Raw genomic sequence first — 20,774 nt, 5'->3', positions numbered from 1 at the left:
CTACTCAGTTCTACTTAGTTGAATACAACCCTTTGTATTTACATTTTAAAAATCTATTTTTATCTACCGTGACCCTAGTATAGTTAAAATAAAATTCTTTATGCTGTTATTTTTTCTAGTTGCCAAGAGAGCTATGATCTCTGATCAGAAAGTAGCTTTACTGGAAGGTCACATTTGAGCTAAAGTTCCAATCAGTAATTTACAGATTGAGATTTGGAGAGAGACAGTTTTAGTACAGAAGCTGCCACTTGCCAGCCCATTGTTAGATTTCTTTATGTATCTTGAACGATGAGGCTCTTTTTCCATGAAGTCGTCTAGAAATAAATGATTAATAATCACATTTTAGAAATTAGCACCAAAATTCTAGATCTTTTACATCTATGATATTTTGAGTTTACACTTGAAAATATGAAGTATATTGTGCACATGCGCACAAGAACAGGGTCTTTTCTGCAAAGGCCACCCAATTATGGAATTTAATTGTCAGCCATATCAGGCCAGCTTCATCTCTTGTGTCTTTTGAACAGGCCTGAAAGATTCATTTCATTCTTTTGTCTTTTAATATAGGATGCTGGTTACCAGATTGTAGTTTTCAATGTGCCACTTTTTTCTTATGCTGTTTTTATATTTTTAGAGATCATTGGATATTTTAAATGTATTAAATGTGTTGTGTTTGTATGTTTGGTTGTAAACTGCTTTGAGAGATAGTCTTGCCTGAAAAGCAGAATAGAAGGGTTTAATTTAAATAAATATTATACTGGTATACCGCTTGGGTTGCTGTGCTTTACTGCAGCTTCCTATTGAGTTTACACTTAGTTGGAGACCTGAATGTCTGCGTGAAAGGACCCTACATAGGATTGTAACTTGTCTCAGCATTACCTGTTCCCAACTATGTCTGTATGACTGCATATTCTCAGATTTTTTAGCACGTTAAACTTGTTAAAAGATTAGTTTGACAGTGATTAAATAATACAGTTCCATCATGCTTGTCCCGAGAGAAACATCCAGGCTAAGTCATTTACTCTGAGATGACTTCTGAGTTGCCACTCTTGAAACTGGATGAGCTGGAAGGTGGGATTGGACACTTAAGCAACCATGATTGATGACTCATTTTTAGTATCTCAGTCAAGTATTTCACTAAAAAGGGTAGATTTATCTGTGTAATACATTTATTTTTTTACTGTATAACACTGTCAGGGCTTCACCATAGCTTTGCTACATGATGAATTGCCCTTGCTATACCAGCCTATATTGATTTTCAAGCTATTCATATCTCAGTAATTACAAAACAAGTTCCTTGTACAGTTTATGCATTTTATTACAACATGCATTCAGTGTGAAATAACTCTTCCTATTTGGTAATATGAATACAAAAATGGTTTGTAATAGTAATAATGAAAAATTATGCTGCAGCATAAAACATGCTAGACATTTAATATCTAGCACATATCTTCTAATGCAAATTGTAAATATGTTTTTAAAACTTTTTAAAAAAGTTTTGAGATAGGTAGTACAATATTAATCAATAAAACACATATTCAGTATGGCAGCTTTAAGAGAATGAAAGTAGTGGAGGGGAATCATCACTGGTTTGCAACAAATCTCATTTCATTGTCATCCTTTGAACAAAGAATCAGTGCAAGTTTATATATGAATACCATCACTTGGTTAAACAAGATCGAGCAGGATTTTTCTAAATAAGTTATTAGCTGGCACCATTCTTCGAGTTCTTCATTTGAAATGTCAAGTTTCAAATAATATAAATGTTCCCAACCTTTAAACACCATTGTTTGTTTTTCTGACTGCCTAGAATAACCTATATCCAGATTATGTTTTTGGCGGCTGCAAACAAGACACCTAAAAGGTTCTTGCGCTTATAAACTGAAGTTGGCCAATGAAGAGCAATCAAGCAGGAATAATAATAATAATAATAAATAGACATTTGTATACCACCCTTCATCCGTAGATCTCAAGGTGGTTCACAACATAATATTACAATATAAAAATGGAAAAAAATATGACAATGTATGGTCTTAAATGAGTTAATTTGGAAGATGCTTATTCTCACCATCATAAATATGTACTAAGATCACAAAACATCAAATATTTGGAACCTCAGTTTGTATCCATTTGGTAAGAGTCAGGCTCACCTCATACAAAGATGAGGATGCTCAAGTTTCAGGTTCTCACACTTCCCTCTCTCCTTCTTTCTGTGATGTGCATTTTAATCTTGACTGAACTATCCTGACTGACAAAGAGAAACGTCATTTGGTCTACTTCATAACATTTTTTATTATCTCTTTCACGGTGACACAATTAGTGTTTTTTTTTAATATGATTCAAGGAATTAAATAAGACATAATATGAACCCTTAGCTTAAACGATTTTGTGGCTTATTGGGTCAGCTAAACAAAGCTTAGCTTGCAGCTATATTTACTTGAACAGAAAAAAACAAAGTAGTATTAATCATTTTTAAAGTTTTGAAAGTTACCTAAAGACACATGGGGTTGCTTGGAATATAAAGGTTACTTAAGATCAGAGGCAAGTTTATTAGTAACAAATAATCATGTTAGTTACAAACATGCACAAGCTAATTATTTTATCTTTATATTTGTTTAAGTTGAGCCCCGGCAACCCCTACTAGGATGTTTTGTTGCCCTGGGTATGGTTTGTCATAAAAGAGTAGGATTTTAAAGCAAAGATGTAATAAATCAGTAGTTTCATTGAGATGATCAAAGTACTTTTTTTTGTTTCTGTTTTTAAACTTCACCTTAGTTTCTGAGGCCAGGTGGGTAAATCAAAGGCTGAAGCAAGTTAAGTTGGTGTTAGCACATGATGAGTGACTGTGACCAAGTATAGAGTCATCCAGGTTGTCAGTTATAGTGCACCCTGGGACCAGTTTCAAAGATTCATTCTCCAACAGGATGTAGTCTTTTTATGGAGCAATGCCGGCTCCATTTCCTTGTGGGTAGAAGGAAAAGGTAGGGTAGTCTCCTGATATAAAAATGTGACATAGGTCATCATGCCAGCAAATGCAACAGGAATTTCTGTTCACCTCTTCCCCCAATGTGTTCCCCAAAGAGACTGCAGAGGGCTGTGAGACCTGCTGACACAGATTTAGGGGAGCATCACAGATGTTGCAGGGGAAGGAGATGAAGCAGAAATTCTATTGTACAAGCAGAAGTCAATTATGCAACTAGAATTAGTTATTTAGCCATTATCTTCTGTTTTTTATATATCATATTTTCATGCTCTTGAAACATACAGCAGAAATGGTATGTTGCGTACCAATTCTGAGTTTCTTTGTTTCCAGTCTTCATCTTTGGAAAAAATGGTAATTGAACCAGCAGAGGGAGTACTAAACCCTTAGAACTATAGGTTTTGCTTTAGTCCTAGTTGGTTTCCTTTTGAATATCCTTATGAAAAATACAGTAATGTTGTATGAATCTAATCGATGCCTTAATCACTTTGGGCAATATTTTTGAAACTGGGTTCTGAGCAGGAGGGGTTGTCCCTAATTGCCCATGTCATACTGATAATGGCATATAAACAACGAAGTTAAAAGTTTTCTAGAGTACAGTTGTGATACTGTAATAGAAGAGGAAGATGAAATGACAGGAGGACTGTACAGGTTGTCTTTTTTCTATGTGCTGATAGGGTCCTAAGAACTGATGCACCATCTGTCATGATTTTTTGCTTTCACTACAGAATCTATTTGGAGTAATTAGAGTTATCTGAATAAGCAGCTACTTGGCTAGATTAAGGAAGGCAGGGTCTGTTTATAAAAGCGTGAACTACTTGTTTGCAATTTTTAAGCTATAAGGGTGGATGTTTTTACAAAACTAACAATTCTTAGTACATTCATTGTCTAGTCGCTGATAAAACTGATTTTTCTCGTCTCTTGTCTTTCATCCCATTGTTTCTTTTCATTCTTTTTAAATGATGCTGTAGATTTATATTAATGTATACATTGTATGCAGTATTGATTAGATACTTTGTACCTCAGAATGGGGGGACAACGATGACACACAGATACTGTATACAATTTGTAAAAATACTACAGTGGCATGGTTTGTGGGAAACTACTGTATTCTTTGATAAAACACAAACCTGTAGAATTTAAGTGTGGCCAGACGGCGGCAGCATTGATTCAAAAAGCTTTAGATTGATGGCTTGTCTGTGCACTCTTATTTCCTCTTGGCAAACAATATTGAGAGATAGGCCATATCTCCTGCCCTGTTCCATTTTAAAGAGAGATGCTCTAGATTTGGAACAGTACAAATACTTATTTCTTTATGAATCACTTCCCATAAAATATCTCAAAGTGATTTTACATTAAGAACAGCAACAATTTAAAGTGTCACATCATAATCACAATAACAGTGTAGAATCATAGAATTGTAGAGTTGGAAAGGACCATGAGGATCATCTTGCCCAACCCCCTGCAGTGCAGGAATCTTGCCCAAGTATACAGAATTGCATCAAGGAACAGAAACAGTCAGACTACAAAACACAAGAGAGTGGTAATAATACCAGTATTATCCTTGTGACAAATTGGCACTAACACAATAAAGTAAAAATTTGAATAATGAATCATGATAGAGTGATGTTCATAAGGTCATTATAGCAATGCCTTATTCTTCAAGGGGCATGTGTTTCTGCAATTTGTACTTCCTTTATCCTCTTGTCTCGTGGCATTTCTTTTTTATTTTAAATAATTTGATCATAAATTTAGATTTCACTTACAGATCCAAGCACTACTACCATTTTCCCATTGCAAATAGAAAAATAAGAATTTTGTTTTAGCAGAAATGTGCATTGGCAGAGTACTAAAATTGTACTCCTGTTGACCACCATCTAGTATTTGTGGACAGATAATGTGCTATATCTAAATGTTTTTTTAAAAAAAATGTTCCATGAGGTTGTGTTTTTTGGAAAAGAACAGTAAAATAGGTATCTCTCTGTAGCAAGACTTCCCCTCCCTTCAGCCTGACTTCCATTGTTAGGGAAAAAATAGCACCGTAGTCATAGCAGCTATTAAAATTCAAAATTGGAAACAAAAATTGCCTCACATCATTCTCATATGAATGCATATAGAGCCTTAAAAATAGCTCTTTAAGAGTATGAGCTGCCACCACTCATTTTGATATACTGTTAACATTTATGCCTAACAAATTTTGATAACTTGTTCCTCGATCAAAACAAGCTGGCTGTTTTATTAGATTCTATTTCATGGAAATATTTCTTGTATTTTAACTTCAGTATATATGATCACTCTATTATTTTTAAAAAATATTTTTACTTTAAGTTGACCTCTTGTAGAGCCACACATCTGCTCTATGCTTTTGTCATCCCCCCCCCCCATAGGCAAATCTGTGCTAATAGTGGCTAAATTAGTGTAATATAATACTTTAACTTCATGAGAACTCTTCACTGGGCAACTTTTAATAGTCCAATAAAAATCTGATGTTTCATCTGCAGTATAAAGAATGCTCAAAAGTCAGTTTCTCCTGTGATGGGACTCTGCCTTCAAAGAACCTGGGGGTCAGCTTCTGATTACATAGTATTGTAAAAATGCTGATTAAATGTATTCATACGATCATCTCAGTTCCTAACAGTGCAAATAAAATTCATAAATTATTTTTAAGTCAGTGGTGGTATGCAATAATCTTGTTTGACAAGTTAACTCTTTTTACATTTTGTCCTTTTCTATAATCTGCCTCTGGGTTCTGAAACTTCAGATCCTTTTATTATCTGTTTTGTGGTGCAATAAGCAATCTAATATTGTTGCTGTGTTTTGCTGTCATAACTCTCCTTTATCTAGTTCGGTTTTATTTTAAAAATTTGTACACTGCTTAGTTTCCAAAACCTAGCAACATCATTTTAAAGTGTGGAGGAGAAAGAGGGATTTAAACCTTGATTTTAAGTTTTTTCCCAAGTAATTTCATTGGTCCAGTAGTATGCATATTTAGCTCTTGAAAACAGTATTGCACCTCTTTAATGAAATACACCTAGTATTCTGGAATGTTATTGTAATATGGTTACCCATTCGAGTTAATATTAAGATCCTAAATTGGTAATTTAAAAAAGTTTTCCTCAGGAAAATAATTTCCTGATGTTGTTTTGATGACTCCTACATTTTTATTTTTAAGTAAGGATGTGGGATGTTGCTGGTCCTCCAACTCCTTCATCACCCCAGACCAAAGGCCATGTTGGCTGAAGTCTATTGAAGTTGGAATCCAGCATCAGCTGGAGAGCCAGTTCTCCATCCCTATTTCGAAGCCCACTTTAAGAATACTGGCCACAATTTTTAATATATGAAGAAGCAGGCGCAGGAATTCTGTGTGCATTTGGGCCACAAGTGGAAAGGAGGAAGCTGATGCTTTCATGTTTGTTTGTATGTCCTGCAGAGGTGTCTTGGTAATATGAAGAGCCAGGCATGGGAAAGAGTAGGTTGGATTTGGGTACCAGGAGTGGTGTTTCTTTTTGATTTACCCTTCCTTTGCATCCCAATGGCTTGTTTGGAAACAAATCTTGACTATCATCTGCCAGTGAGTGATACATAGTCTCTTTGTGAAAGTTTCACTGACATCTGTACAGTTCTATGCTGTGTTCTAGTTACTGAGGAATTTTTGCCATAGATGTTGCACATAGTAATGTGGTGGATTTCTTTGTTTTATTGGCCCCAGGGATGCCTTGAAATGTGATAAGATTTACATCCAGCATATTCTATCTTGCTAAGGCCTGTTTGCAGTGACAGGATTTCAAATGGTTTCTGGAATGCATGCATAATCTGTAGCAAAAATGGCACAGTGCAGCTGGTAATAATGAGCTGTGTTTACTATTTGGAGGTTTTAAATAAATTATTTCAAAACTCAAGTGTAGCTTTAAGTGCTTGCCAAATGGCACTTTTTGAAATTCAGATTCCATTGATGGGAATCAGGGAAAACATTAGAAATGATTTCTAAATCCCCATTCTCTTACACTTAAAAAGAACAACACATTTATAATAGCACTTTAAGTAAAAATGGAAAATGTCCTAGAGTAATTTTTATGGTGCTGAGGAGAGAAGGAGATTGATGTTCAGCATGTTTGGTATAAATATGATACTTTGTATTCTCGTGCAAGAAAAGGAAGTCATCAATATCTTTTTTTAATAGTTTAAATTATGGAGTAATATATGAAATTAGAACACACTATATGCTGCTATTTCTCCGATGCTTCTTTGCTAATATTTCATGTTAAGTCAGTTTGAATATTCTCTAGTGTTCTTATAAACGAAATTCTCACACAAATGTAATTTCTAAGAAAGTTTAGTTAATTGGATGGATAAAGTTGCTAAAATGGTACAGCAGGCTTCAGTTTGTTATTAAATCATTGTTAACCTGTTTTTCCATTACAAAGGGTCCCAGAATGACTTGCAGATATCAGTTTAATAAAACAGCTCCTGCCCTTAGGCATACAGTCTAAAAGACAGCACACAATGGGGAAAGGGGTTGGGAAAGAGGAAGAAAATCAAACCAACTTGGTTGTTAGATTTTAGTTTCAAAGTTCCAGCTGGGTTAGAAACAGTTCAAGAATTTGGTCATTTTTACTGTATTTTATAAATTCATGATGTATATCACCATGATATTTTTTGAATTTCTCGGGTTAGAAATACTTGTGTACAGTGAGGGGGGAAAGTATTTGATCCCCTGCTAAATTTGCCCGTTTGCCTTCTGACAAAGAAATGACCGGTCCTGGGTTAAACCACAGAGCCTAGGACTTGTTGATCAGAAGATCGGTGGTTCGAATCCCTGCGATGGGGTGAGCTCCCGTTGCTCGGTCCCTGCTCCTGCCAACCTAGCAGTTCGAAAGCACGTCAAAGTGCAAGTAGATAAATAGGTACCGCTCCGGCGGGAAGGTAAACGGTGTTTCCGTTCACTGTTCTGGTTCGCCAGAAGCGGCTTAGTCATGCTGGCCACATGACCCGGAAGCTGTATGCCAGCTCCCTCGGCCAATAAAGCGAGATGAGCACCACAACCCCAGAGTCGGCCACGACTGGACCTAATGGCCAGGGGTCCCTTTACCCTTTACCTTTATTGTAGCTGTGAGAGACAGAATAACAACAGGAAAACCCCCAGAAACCCAGAAGACAAAAGTCACAGATTGATGTGCATTATAATGAGTGAAATAAATATGTGATCCCCTATCAACCAGCCAGATGTCAGGCTACTGGGTATCTTCACTGTAAGTATTTAGCTGAGATTAGAAGCACCTGCTGTAAAGGAGAGGTCTTACCTGTAATCCCAGCTCATTACAGTACCTGTACAAAAGACACCTGTACACAAATTAGCCACCAAGACCAAAGAAAATAGTTGGTAACACACTACTCCTTGAAGGACTGAGATCTTGCAGAGTCTGCCAGGTCCCCTTGCTCAAGACAGCACATGTACAGGGCCATCTTCAGTTTGCCAGTGCACATCTGAATGACCCAGAGGAGAACTGGGTGAAAGTGTTGTGGTCAGATGAGACCAAAATCGAGCTCTTTGGCATCAACGCAACTCGCCATTTTTGGAGGAGGAGGAATGCTGCCTACAACCCCAAGAACACCATCCCCACAGTCAAACATGGAGGGGGACATATTATGCTTTGCGGGTGTTTTTCTGCTATGGGACAGGACATCTTCACAGCATTGAAGGGACGATGGAAGGGATCATGTGTCGTCAAATCTTGGGTGAGCACCTCCTTCCCTCAGCCAGAGCATTGAAAATGGGTCAGGGATGGGTATTCCAGCATGACAATGACCCAAAACACAAGGCCAAGGCAACAAAGGAGTGGCTCAAGAAGAAGCACATTAAGGTCCTGGCCAGTTTCCAGACCTTAATCCCCTCGAAAATCTGTGGAGGGAGCTGAAGGTTCGAGTAGCTACACATCAGCCTTGAAATCTTACTGATTTGGAGAGGATCTGCAAAGAGGAGTGGGACAAAATATGCCCTGAGATGTGTGCAAACCTGGTGGCCACCTACAAGAAATGTCTGGCCTCTGTAATTGCCAACAAGAGTTTTGCCACCAAGTACTAAGTCATATTTTGCAAAGGGATCAAATACTTATTTCACTCATTATAATGCACATCATTCTCTGACTTTTGTCTTCTGGGTTGCTGGGGGATTTCCTATTGTTATTCTGTCTCTCACAGCTACAATAAACCTACCATTAAAATTATGGACTGGTCATTTCTTCGTCAGAGGGCAAATGGGCAAATTTAACAGGGGATCAAATACTTTCCCCCCTCACTGTAAATAAAGGAGGATCCAGGAGTCACTGTTAGCTTAGCTTAGCCAGTGGCAAGGCCCTGCAGTCCCATCAGTCCTTCTACTTTAGCCTGATGGAATATACTTGAAAACTGAATTATGTTAGCCAGTGCTAGAGATGATAAAAGTCTTCATTCAAGTCAGGTAGTGGAATTGGCAAGTGGAATATCCAGAAGAAAATTGTTCTGGGATGACTGGAAAAATAGAAATAGCCAGACCTCATAAAACATGCATGCAAGTGTATGATAACTTTATGTCTGTCAACCTAAAAAACTTAGATATTATCACATCTGGACTTTATTTGCTTGCTGAGATGACTGTGTTTACATTATTCCTGCAGTTTGCTTTTGCCAAGGCTATTCACAATTGCCTATTATTCTATCATTCATTCGTATACTAGTATTACATTTGTATAGTAACATTAATTTTAATCACAGAGTCCCATGTTACGTTAAGCATTCCACATTTATTTCTTGAGTGAGGCATTTGCTTCCTTAAAAAAGGGGGATAGTTGCATTTAAGTGTTGGTCCATTTTTTCAAAAATGAAATAAAAAAATCAATCTGTTCATCTGTTATGTGGATGAATGTGCATCATCATATTTTAAATTGACAGCTTAATCTTTCTGTTTTTAAACTTTACTCTGCTTTTTTTGCTACAATTCTTACTTGCATGCAGAAAAGGATCATACTGTCTAAAATAGCACTGTTTCTCCCCTATCTTTTAGAGTCTTTTTTGCAACATCTCAGTGACCTATCAACCCATGGATAGCTGTTTTAATAGATCAGGCTTCCTCATACTCTGCCCTCCAGATGTTTTGAGACAACAATTCCCATAATCCCTGACCACTGGTCCTGCTAGCTAGGGATCATGGGAGTTGTAGGCCAAAAACATCTGGAGGGCTGAGTTTGAGGAAGCCTGCTCTGGATGGCTACTTGTCTTTTCTTCTGTAGTCCTAGCATGCTTGTTAACTTGCTGGTTAAACTATTAAAGACTGATATCCTTCCGTATGTGAATGTAGTATTTCTCTCAGCTTCCATTGTTTGACAAATGCAGAATATTTTAATTGTTCATAATTTATATTTGCAGTATATGTTAGTCCTTTTTGAACTAAATTCAGGCCATTTGCAGTGATATTGCAACACTGTGAATTAAGTCTGTATGAAAATAAGGAGCTGTAATAAAATCAAGCTTGATGGACCACAAATTGCTCATCTTAGAATCAGAGGAATATAACCTTTTGCACATGAAAGGAGGCAGGACCTTTTATCTAAAAAAGATAGTTAAAACAGTAGTCCTGATTACTGGTTTGGCCATATTAGGGTGGTAAATGAAATTGAAATATAGTTTCTATCTAGCGGAGAGTTCTCCTTTACAACACACAAGTGCAATTCTGGTTCACACAGAACTTTCTCCCTTCTGTATGTATGCCAAAGAAATTCACTTAGCAAAAATCAGCAAAAAATGAATGTACAAAATGACCCCTTGAATGCTGGTGAACAAGAGGCACAAGAAAGGAAAGGGTACTCAAATATAAAGAGAGAATACATTATAAAAAGGGAAATATATGATTCTGAGCCTTGGATTCATCCAGTGGAGATGAGTGATACATTGTTAAAGAACCCTGAAAGCTGTTAAGAACTCTTGAAAATGATGAGTAAAATGTAAAGAAATGTGCAGTGCTATTGAAAATTGATGTGGGAGACAATGTAAAGAAGTGATGTGTGTGAGAGAAAGAGAGATACATTTACAGACTGTTGAAAAACAAAAACATCACCGCCACAATGCTACATTGGAAATCTAGAAAAAGAGTGACCATGGGTAACTAGTAAAACACCAACATTGAAATGCTGAATGGCATTTAGCAGATTCTTCAAATAAGTATTTGAGAAGAAGAATGTTAATAACACCATTCAAAGATGTTTGAGGGCTCTTGAGAGAGAACTGAAAGAAAAAGCATTCCACTAAAAAAAAGAAAAGCAATTACTTGGGAAATGGAAATATCTATGTAGTGAAGGGTCAAGGCCAAATTAACCAGTAACTTTATTGCTAGTGAGAAAGTAATGTATTTGGGAAGAGTTAAGTATGGGAAGGCATGCTTCATGTACGCACAGGGGCTACCAAGCACTCCAACAAAGGCTTTGTTGCCTCACCAGTGGTAACAACTTTATTAGCGAATACATATTTGTTTGCAAATACATTTGCTTGCCAAGAACTTTTAATACTCAAATATCCCTTTTTCTAGTTTTTCTAGCTTATGCAAATAAAATATTTTCTCAGGCAGAGGCAGTATACTGTTTGTGAGCCTTCTTCACAAGAATGGAGCTCTTCAATCCCAAAACAACTCTTTTTTTGCAGAGGCCATTGCTTTATCTCATTTTGCTCACATTCCTCAATATGTCACACACTTTGGCTTAGAGGAGCTAGCACAAAGGTGTGAACTATAGTACCACGGTCAGTTTGCCAGATTTGCAAAATAGCAGCAGGAAACTGTCTGCAGAGATGGCTTTCCTCTCATGAGAGTTCTAGCTTCAAAAGCTGGGTTTCAGTCAACAGTAAATGGGTATTAGGTGGAAGGAGAGATTGAATGCTTTATAATTGGAATAGAAAAAGAGGGCAGTTGTGCCCTGGAGAAAGTGAGGTGCATGGAAATAATATGGAGGACAGTATTAGGGTGAAGTTTATTGTGAAACTTGGTAGAGTTGGGAAGACGAGTCTTGGGTGGAGCTGTGAACCATTTCTGTTTCATTTGTCTTTGGACCAAACTATGTTGCATCATGTTAAGTGTACTTAAGATCTGAACTAGGGGCTTGCACCAGCTTCCCTCTCAATCACCCTCTGCCCAATCTTCTATTTGTTCCCAAAGGTGTTGTTTATTGCAAATATGGTGCATGGTCAAATGGTTCTGGGGTGGCATTTTTAATTTGGAGATGCACAGATTTCCATAGAGGCATACCTACCTTGTCTTCAAAATAAGCCAGTTTCAGCATCCTTTGGAAGAGGTGTGAGTAATGTAATATGTATTTGGTCCTTTGTCTCATTCAGGGATTCGGCTCTTTTCTATCAAATTTTACTTTGCTCTTTATGTTGTTACCTGTGATACAGATTTTCTTTTAGTCTACTGAAGTAGAGTGTTAGTGCAGTAGTTTTGTGTCCTCTCTCACTCTGGCCACTTTCTAAACATGTAAGGAGTATAACTTCTTTGGTAAAATTTGCTGACTTAATTGTGTTTCCAATTTTACGTTTAGTCTATACCTTTTTTATTGCTATCTCCTTTTACAGTACATAGTCAAAATGGATCTTTGTGCTGAGAGCCTATGATTATTCAAAAATCCACAGCTGCTGACAAAGCACGGCAAGGGATCAGATTCAGGCTGCAGAACATATCATGCTCTGATGCTCCTGTAAATCAATAGAGCGGTGTGTTCTTCCCTAATGTTGGCTACCCAGAACCACTTCTGATATGTAACCTGCAACGCCTGTATGAATGGTAATCTTTATGAAGCCCCACATATAATGTCTATGAAATAAGAATTATTAATCTGAATAAGGTGTTTTCTAAAGAACAGTAAGAAATTTAAATGCATAGGAGGTGGATTGAATAGAAAAGTATACTAGGAGAAACTTGCATCGATTTCAATATGAGGTTGAAAGTACTAGTGGGGTAAGACTGAAGGAAATGCCAATATTGATTTGCTTTTGGAAAAGAAATAATTAACTGTCAAGTTGTCCACTGGGTGATCTATTTAATATATTTTTCTTATATTTTAATTCACCCTCTCCCATTGTACAGGTGTGCTCACGTATACATAAATCTGCAAATATTATGCACAAAGAAAGAACTGTAGGTTATTAAATGGTTATGCTTTTCATCTCAAGTTGCACATATAGATTTACAAGTCTGAAGAGGATTAAATACTTGAATTAACCCCATTTAACAGTGCAGTCCTAGGCACGTCTACTCAGAGGTAAGGCCCATTGAATTGAATTGGGATTCTTCCCAGATAAGTAAGAATATGAGTGTGTCCCAAGATTTATTGTCTGAAATGAGACTAAATTCAGTCCATGCATTTTTAAAAATCTTAACTAAGCTGAAGGGATATGGGTGCTATGCTTAATCCCCCCCACTCTGCTTTCTGCTACTACCTATATTATATTTGTGACTTCTTACCAAGGAGGATATATATGCCTCTGTCAGAAATATTTCAGGTTGTATATGATGAGTTCCCAGAAGTTCTAAGAAGTGGTAGGATATCATACGTCCTTTAGAGGAAGAAGCACCCCAGAGAATTATGAAATCGCAAGACAGGAGTCCATTCAGAGAAAGAGGAACTCCCAGATTAACTCTGCCTCATGCAGCAATATACAAGACTCCTTAAGGCTTCTATGTTAAGTGTGGGGCTTGATCTCTTTTTAATCACTGCAGCAAGTATTCTCCCATCAGAGTTTGTAGGAGGGGCAACTGACCTTCAGGTTTTCTTTTTGAGGAAGATCAATCATCAAACCACTAAATTGGAGGAGTCTTCAAAGCCGTCTAGTCCAATCCTTGATCGGGTTTTCCAGCACTTGATCTGAAAGTCTTGCCAGTATTCAGTCTGTTCACCTTCAGAATAAATCCAAGACAATGAAGTAATTCATGCATTATTGAGTTAAGGGAGCAGAAAGAACAGGTCCCCTTTCTGCAGTCTTGACAGACACACCACCTGTGTTCTTCTTCTCCTCTTGCAGCTGTTCAAAGTGGTCCAAAAGATTTGATAATTACCCTCACAGGGCGTAAGAAAACCATGGTTCATGGAACTGATAAACATTTCCTTGTGTATGTTTTGGTGGCTCCTAAAGATAGTATATTTCCTTAATCAGGGGGTGCCATTGCACTTGAGGTCAAAAGTGGCCAGTGTGCCAAAGTATATGCAACCATAACCGTTTAACTCTGCTCTTGACTACAGCCTCCCTCACCTCACCCCATTCTCATTTTCTACACACACACACACACACACACTTTGTCAAGGGCACAAGGGACCCTAGGTACACCTCTGCCTCCAGAGCAGGAGAAAACAAGCTTGTTCTGTCTTCCATGTGACACCTTATCCAGGCTAAACATCCTCAGCTCCCTCAACTGTTCCTCATAAGGCATGTTTTCCTGACTCTCGTACAGAGATTCTCCACTTTGACTAATAGTAGGGTTCTATCTGAAATGGATTTTTCTTCATACAGGCATGGAGAGCCCGCTTGTGTCATTTAAATAATGTTCCCTAAGTAAAAGATCTCTGATGGTTGCTATTCCTCACATCTTTTCTACTGCTATTTTCTTCTTCTGTATGGAGTAAATTGTTGCTGCTGCTAAACAAAAGGTTACTTTGAAGCATAATCATATCTGAGAACACCTCTCTCAGATGTTGCTTCATATGGATTAGGATACATCTCAGGGCCATCCCAGTTATCTACCGTAGTTTTTGCTCTATAGGACGCACTTTTTCCCCTTCAAAAATGAAGGGGAAATGTGTGTGCGTCCTATGGAGCGAATGCAGGGGGGAGGCAGGCAGGAAAAGCCCCCAAAAGCCGCACACAAGCTCCGTGCGGCTTTTGCGGGCTTTTCCTCAGGAGGGAGAAGGGACTGACACGGCCAGTCAGTCCCTTCTCCCTCCTCATAGAAAAGCCCGCAAAAGCTGCACGCTCCTTAAAGGGTGCACGGCTCCTGTGGGCTTTTGGGGGAGGTGGGGGTATTGCCATAGCCACGCGCAGCCTCTCCCTGCCGGAGAGGTTGCGCGGAGCTAAAGAATCCATAGCCCCGTTCAGCCTCTCCCGGCTGGAGCCAAGACAGCGAGCTTCTTTGCTCTTTGGGGCGGGGGGGGGGGACCCGGGCTTCCCCGGCAGCCCCGAGAAGCTCGCAGAGCAGCAGGAAGGCTGCACGCCTTTCCACTGCTCCCCGACCTGCTCTTTGGGGCTGGCAGTGGGCTTTTCCCCGCCAGCCCCAAAGAGCAGGTTGAAAGGAACCCGAAGTTTCCAGAGCGCAGCGGGAACTCCCGCAGTGCTCCGGAGGCTTCGGGTTGCCTTCACTGAAGCCTGGAAAGTGAGAGGGGTCGGTGCGCACCGACCCCTCTCGATCTCCAGGCTTCCAAGGTAGCCGCCTGAAGGTGACTGAACACACCTTGAACGGCACCTTGTTTTAGAGGGGGAGAACAAGGGGAAAAAATTCTCCCCCTCTCTGCGCAGTGCCTCCTGCCGCTTCGCTGAAGGGGCGCTGGGCAGAGAGGGGGATAATTTTTTTCCCCTCCCCTCTAAAACAAGGTGCGTCCTATGGTCGGGTGTGTCCTATAGAGTGGAAAATACGGTAAATATGATGTCCTGCCACTCCATTGAATGTAAATTATGTTCAGCAGTGCTGTTCTGGGTGCCGTCTTTGTGGGCGATCTTAGGCTACATGCAGTGTTAGAAATAGATATGAAAGCTAGGAGCTAAATGGCACCTTAAATCTATGTTATGGGCGCAACAATGGAATGTCTAGGCACGCTTATTTATAACAATACAACAAAGCTGAAAATGAATGAACTGCAGCTAAAATTATGTTCATTTTTCACATGGTCTTATCCTTCCCCTGCCCAGCCCCCTAATATTCTTAAGAGGGTCTCTTCTCCAGTCTTCAGAGAGTAGCTGGAAATGGGAAGACAGAAAAAGCTCCTCCTTTCTTTCCACTCTGAATTTTAATCGGGAATCTTAGGTGCAGTACTGCACCCAGAGCTCAGAAACTGCTCGCGCTAATGAAATTCCTTGTCTCAAAATGCTCCTAGAACAATGGGAATTTCAAACACTGGCTACATGTGAGTATATCTTCATGGTAGGATTGTCTGATACCTTAAGAAGATTAGGTGTGTTCTGGCTTAGGGGCAACACAGGAGAGAGTAAGTAGTTTTGTTTCCATACTTCCCTACATGCTGAGCTGTGTAAATGATGAAGCAATCAAAGAAAGGCATTGCAATCTCCCTGCAATGATTGTGGCAAATCAGGTACTGAGTAAAATCCTCTTATTTGTGGTCTGGGACTGCCAACTGCAGTGCAAGGGTGATGGGCTATGTCTGCGTCAGGGTCCAGTAATTTGACAGATTTAAGGGGGGGAAAGTATTTTAACTTGCAAATTGCTGTGCAGCAGGAATCATTTGAACCTTCTCTAAATTAATTTTAAGTTTCACATTTGGATAAAAAAGTGCATCTCTGTGTGGGAGTAAGAACTGAGTATGTTGCATGTGATAGCTGATGTATCATCTCAAATCCCTGTGAGGCATGGAAGCCTTTTCACCTTTTAAAAGAAAACTACAGAGAAGCAACTAATCCATGGTTTCAAATACAGCTATTAGCAGAGCTGGAAGTAAAATGGAATCTCCTGAGGCCTTTCCCATATGGCTGTTAAAAGCAACACAATGGAATGAAATAAGTATGAAGAACTTGCTGTGATTCCCACGGTTGGTGAAATTTCTTGTACTGAGTAAGTGTGTGGGGGTTCAAACACTAAAAATGAGCTTTAATATTTAATCATCTGTTCTTCTTCTGAGACCTATACCTGATTTCTTTAAGATGTAATCGAGAAGAAATTATTATTTCTATGGTTCCAACATTAAATATATACTGACAATATAGGCATATTCATGTACCAGGATGCTAGGAACAAGGTATAAAATGTGGAAACTGTCCTTAAACCTTGTTTATAGTTGGAAATGATAATTATCAGATTATGTCAAAAGTAGGCTGAAACGTTAGCTTTTGAGGAAGGATTTTAATGAATGGAGGAGGTAGCACTGTGCAAATGTCCAGGGAGGGAGTTCTGTGCAAGGGAGAATGGACAAAGCAGGATATACAGATTTGGTTGGTTGAGGATGGAGGAGCAGTAGAAGTCAAGGTAAGGACATAATGTAAAAAAGGGTAAAATGATACATTGTTCCAAGCCTGTGGAGAACTTTAAGGTAGAGACATTGGGTTTGTGGTAAATTTAATTGGGTATGGAAAATATATCCTCTTTGGAAGAGAAGAGGATATGGATGTGTACAGGCCATTCCCTCTTCTAACCCTCCCTCCATCTATTGGATTTCTGGTTGCTCGAATACTGGGCCATCAGGCCTGGTAATGCGGTTACTTGATGCCGGCTTGGTTCATAATAAGACTTTGATTGCAGATGTGGGAGTGCTGAAACCTGCATGGATGAGCTTAGTGTTTAGGGATGTTTTTAATAACTGATGTTGTAATGTATTTTTAACCTTCTGTTGGAAGCTGCCCAGAGTGGCTGGGGAAACCCAGCCAGATGGGCGGGATAGAAATAATAAATTATATTATTATTGTTATTATTGTTATTCTTCTTATTCTTATTCTTATTATTCTTCTTCTTATTTATTATTTTGATCTGACTCAGCTTTGGGTACTGAGTGCAATCCAGGGTTGGCAGTGCTATGGCCTATAGATTGCCATTTTATAGTCATACCTCATGTTACAGAAGTAACGGAAGTAACAGAATGGATTACTTCTGGGTTTCGCCACTCACACATACGTGCAAAATGACATCATGCACAGAAGCAGTGAATCGTGACACGCACAGACGTGGGTTGCGTTCTGTTCAGGTTGCGAACAGGCCTCTGGAACGGATCCTGTTCGCTAGCCAGAGGTACCACTGTACTCACCAGAAAGTGCCCCTGCAATGGGAGGGGGTTTGAAAACCTGCACCTGGTGCTGAGAAAAAAGACAGATTGGGATTCCTGTTGGTATATTTCTTACTCTGCTGCCTGACAGCTTCCCTGACCAAGGTAACTGTGGTGGTTGTAGTTGAATAACATCTGGAGAGTATCACATTGGTTACCCCTGATCTAGACCCATTCCTGTCTCCATCTCAGTTCAGACTCAGTTTGGGGATGAAATTGGTCTTTGTCACCTTGATGGACTACCTTGATCAAGAGAGGGACAGGGGAGTGCCACCCTATTACTTGCTCTCTCAGTAGCTTTTGGTGCTACCAACTATGGAATCCTTCTGGACCAGCTTTGTGAGGTGGGAGCTAGGGGAACAGTGTTGCAGTGCTTCTGCTCATGCTTTTGGAGAGTAGCATTGGTTAAGTGGCAGTTATGCTGTGGAGTGTCCCAAGTTACTATTTTCTTCCCAGTGCTGAACAGCAACTATATAAAGCCACTGTGTATAGCCATTGGGAGATTTGGGGCAAGGTGTCCCATCTTAATACCTCCCTTCCATTTCATCCTCAGCATTACCCCCCCATGCTGATTTCTCTGATGACATCCTGTTGCCATTTTGGGAATCAGGGTGGAGAAGTAGTAGTAATAGTTCAAACAAATGGTGTATCATGCAAGCCAAGACTTGATGCCAGTGATTCTGTGTTACTCCCAAGTAACCAGTCTATTAAAATGGTATGTCTTATGTGTGGTAAAATCTTGGCAATTACCATTTGTATCATTGCATTCTGTAATAAAAATTGAAAAGCAGAGAACATGCAGGGGATGGATGGGGAGGGATCCAGTGAGCAGTATCGGCATTGTTGAGAAGATATTTAAAGTCATGCACAGCTGCTGGAGGGAAAAGTAATAAGAAGAAAGACGGGAAAACAACACTTTGCATATTCAGGATTTAATATCCTTGAAGGAAGAGACAATCCATTCTAAAATAAAATATTTCACTTGACATAATATGCTCTGTCTCTTATACATTTTCTTTAAGCTATTGTAAGAAATAGCAGCTTGAATAGAAAATTGCCATCTTTTAGAGCCGCCCAGGAGAACAATGAACAGTTAGAACTATGAGCTAGCGGCCCTCTCTCCCTCTCTTTTTAGCAATTTAAATTAATTTTTATATTTTTGTATTTTCTCTTCCATCAACACTTAATTAAAAATAAGATTTATATCAAAGAGGAGGAGGCAGCACCCTTTCAAAACTAAACTTTTCCTACTCAACTGTTTGACTGTGTTGACACCATTGAATCTTTTTAAATTTTGCCAAGCTAATTTCTGGATTTTAATCATTGCAAGATTCTGGAAAATGAACAGTGACAACAATAGATAAAACATGTAGCTTATCTGAAAAGCATAAAAAAGCCCACTGAACATCTTTTTTATTCTCCTATATTTCTGAATGGAATAAAATTTGCAATGTAGTTTAATTTTGTATTGCTTTTTAAAGGACCAGATATTGTTCATAGCTTTTTTTATAAAAAAATTAACTCTTTGAATACTATGCAAAAATTTTTTTACCTGTCCTAAGCTGATATATGCTTTATGTGAGCTAGTTCTGTTTTAGTGCCCCTTAAATTCAAACATGAGAAAATTGCAGAAATTTACAATTCAATGCGCGTTTCATCAGGGAGGAATCCACAGATTGTTTTGACACTCAGTTACAAATTCAGCATGAAGATGGACGTCTCATGAAATTTGCAGCTGCTGATTGAATTTATATTTCCATAAAGCCCATCAACAGTTGCAGCCTGAAGGGAAGTGTGGGGGGGAAATGACAAAAATTGTGAGGCTAGCATTTTTCTTCAGACTTATAATGACAAATTACTTGTAATAAGGTCTTACACTGACCAGGATTAAACGAAAAATATAGGCAGCCAGAAGGGAATGATTCTACTCCCCCCTCTCTAATTGATTTGAACTAAAAATGTCTAGAGTTGATATCTAAATATATGTTTAGTCATCTGCAGAGTGTGCGAAATGCATCCACAAATCAGAAATGTTCCAACACTGAAAAATAAGGCACTTGCAGGTAATTATAGAGGATTTATCATACAGGTAATCTTATTTTGTAATAACCTCTCATTCTAGAAGATGAATGTTATGCTCACATAAAAGTAGGTCATCTTCATTAGGTTATAGGACACCCACCCCCCACTGTGGTCTTCTTCCTCTCAGCTCTGAAATTGGTTTTTCTGCAGAGCAAAAACAATGTATGTCTAAAAGCCATAAACCAAGAAGAGACTGCTCTGACATTCAAATACTCATAAAACAATTAGTGAATTAAAAATAATTGTACAGATTTATTCTTGTTTTAAAATGTTAAACGTGAAATTTTGATCCTATGTTTCCATAGAGAGAAAGGGAAAAAGTTAAATGTTTTATTAGGTGTTGGGTTTTATGGCTATAATATTGTCGTTATTATCCTTGAGAGAATAGAACTCCCTTAATATCCAAGTTTCCAAAAAAAATTGTGTGTCTCAAGACTATTGGAAAGTTAAACATTTCAGGACTATAGCCATTTAATTTAATTGCTAAGGGATTTACATGTATATTCATGCATAATTTGGACATTCTCATCAAGCTATACTCTCAGGACTTTAAACTGATCGTTTGAATTTGTCCCACCCTATCCTGAAGACATGAGGCAGGTAAGCCTACTTACAGACAGGTAGCTCATAGCACTAACATAATTGCTGTTTCACTGTTATCTACAAACAAAATTGCAATTCATTTTCCACACTACTGGGAATATTGCATCCCCACATCT

The 20,774-nt window shown here is 38.6% G+C and overlaps 1 protein-coding gene and 1 long non-coding RNA gene across 3 annotated transcripts in view; one reads left to right on the top strand and one right to left on the bottom strand.

Moving 5' to 3' along the window:
- The window catches only part of NDUFAF2 (NADH:ubiquinone oxidoreductase complex assembly factor 2), a 45,867-nt gene that overhangs the window by 2,175 nt on the left and 22,918 nt on the right, over positions 1 to 20,774 (top strand). The window lies entirely within an intron of this gene.
- On the bottom strand, positions 213 to 18,088 carry LOC310827569. 2 transcript variants are annotated; one of them, XR_014556422.1, is made up of 4 exons: positions 17,956 to 18,088; positions 13,760 to 13,895; positions 2,151 to 2,248; positions 213 to 314 (listed from the first exon to the last, which is right to left on the bottom strand). It is a non-coding gene; the product is annotated as an uncharacterized lncRNA (long non-coding RNA). The 2 variants fall into 2 exon arrangements; XR_014556423.1 differs by lacking the exon at positions 17,956 to 18,088 and having other exon boundaries at positions 13,760 to 14,396.

The sequence above is a fragment of the Podarcis gaigeae genome (genome assembly GCF_964106915.1).
Source record: "Podarcis gaigeae genome assembly, chromosome: 11".
NCBI lineage: Eukaryota > Metazoa > Chordata > Lepidosauria > Squamata > Lacertidae > Podarcis > Podarcis gaigeae.
This window is presented reverse-complemented; position numbering and strand designations above follow the sequence as displayed.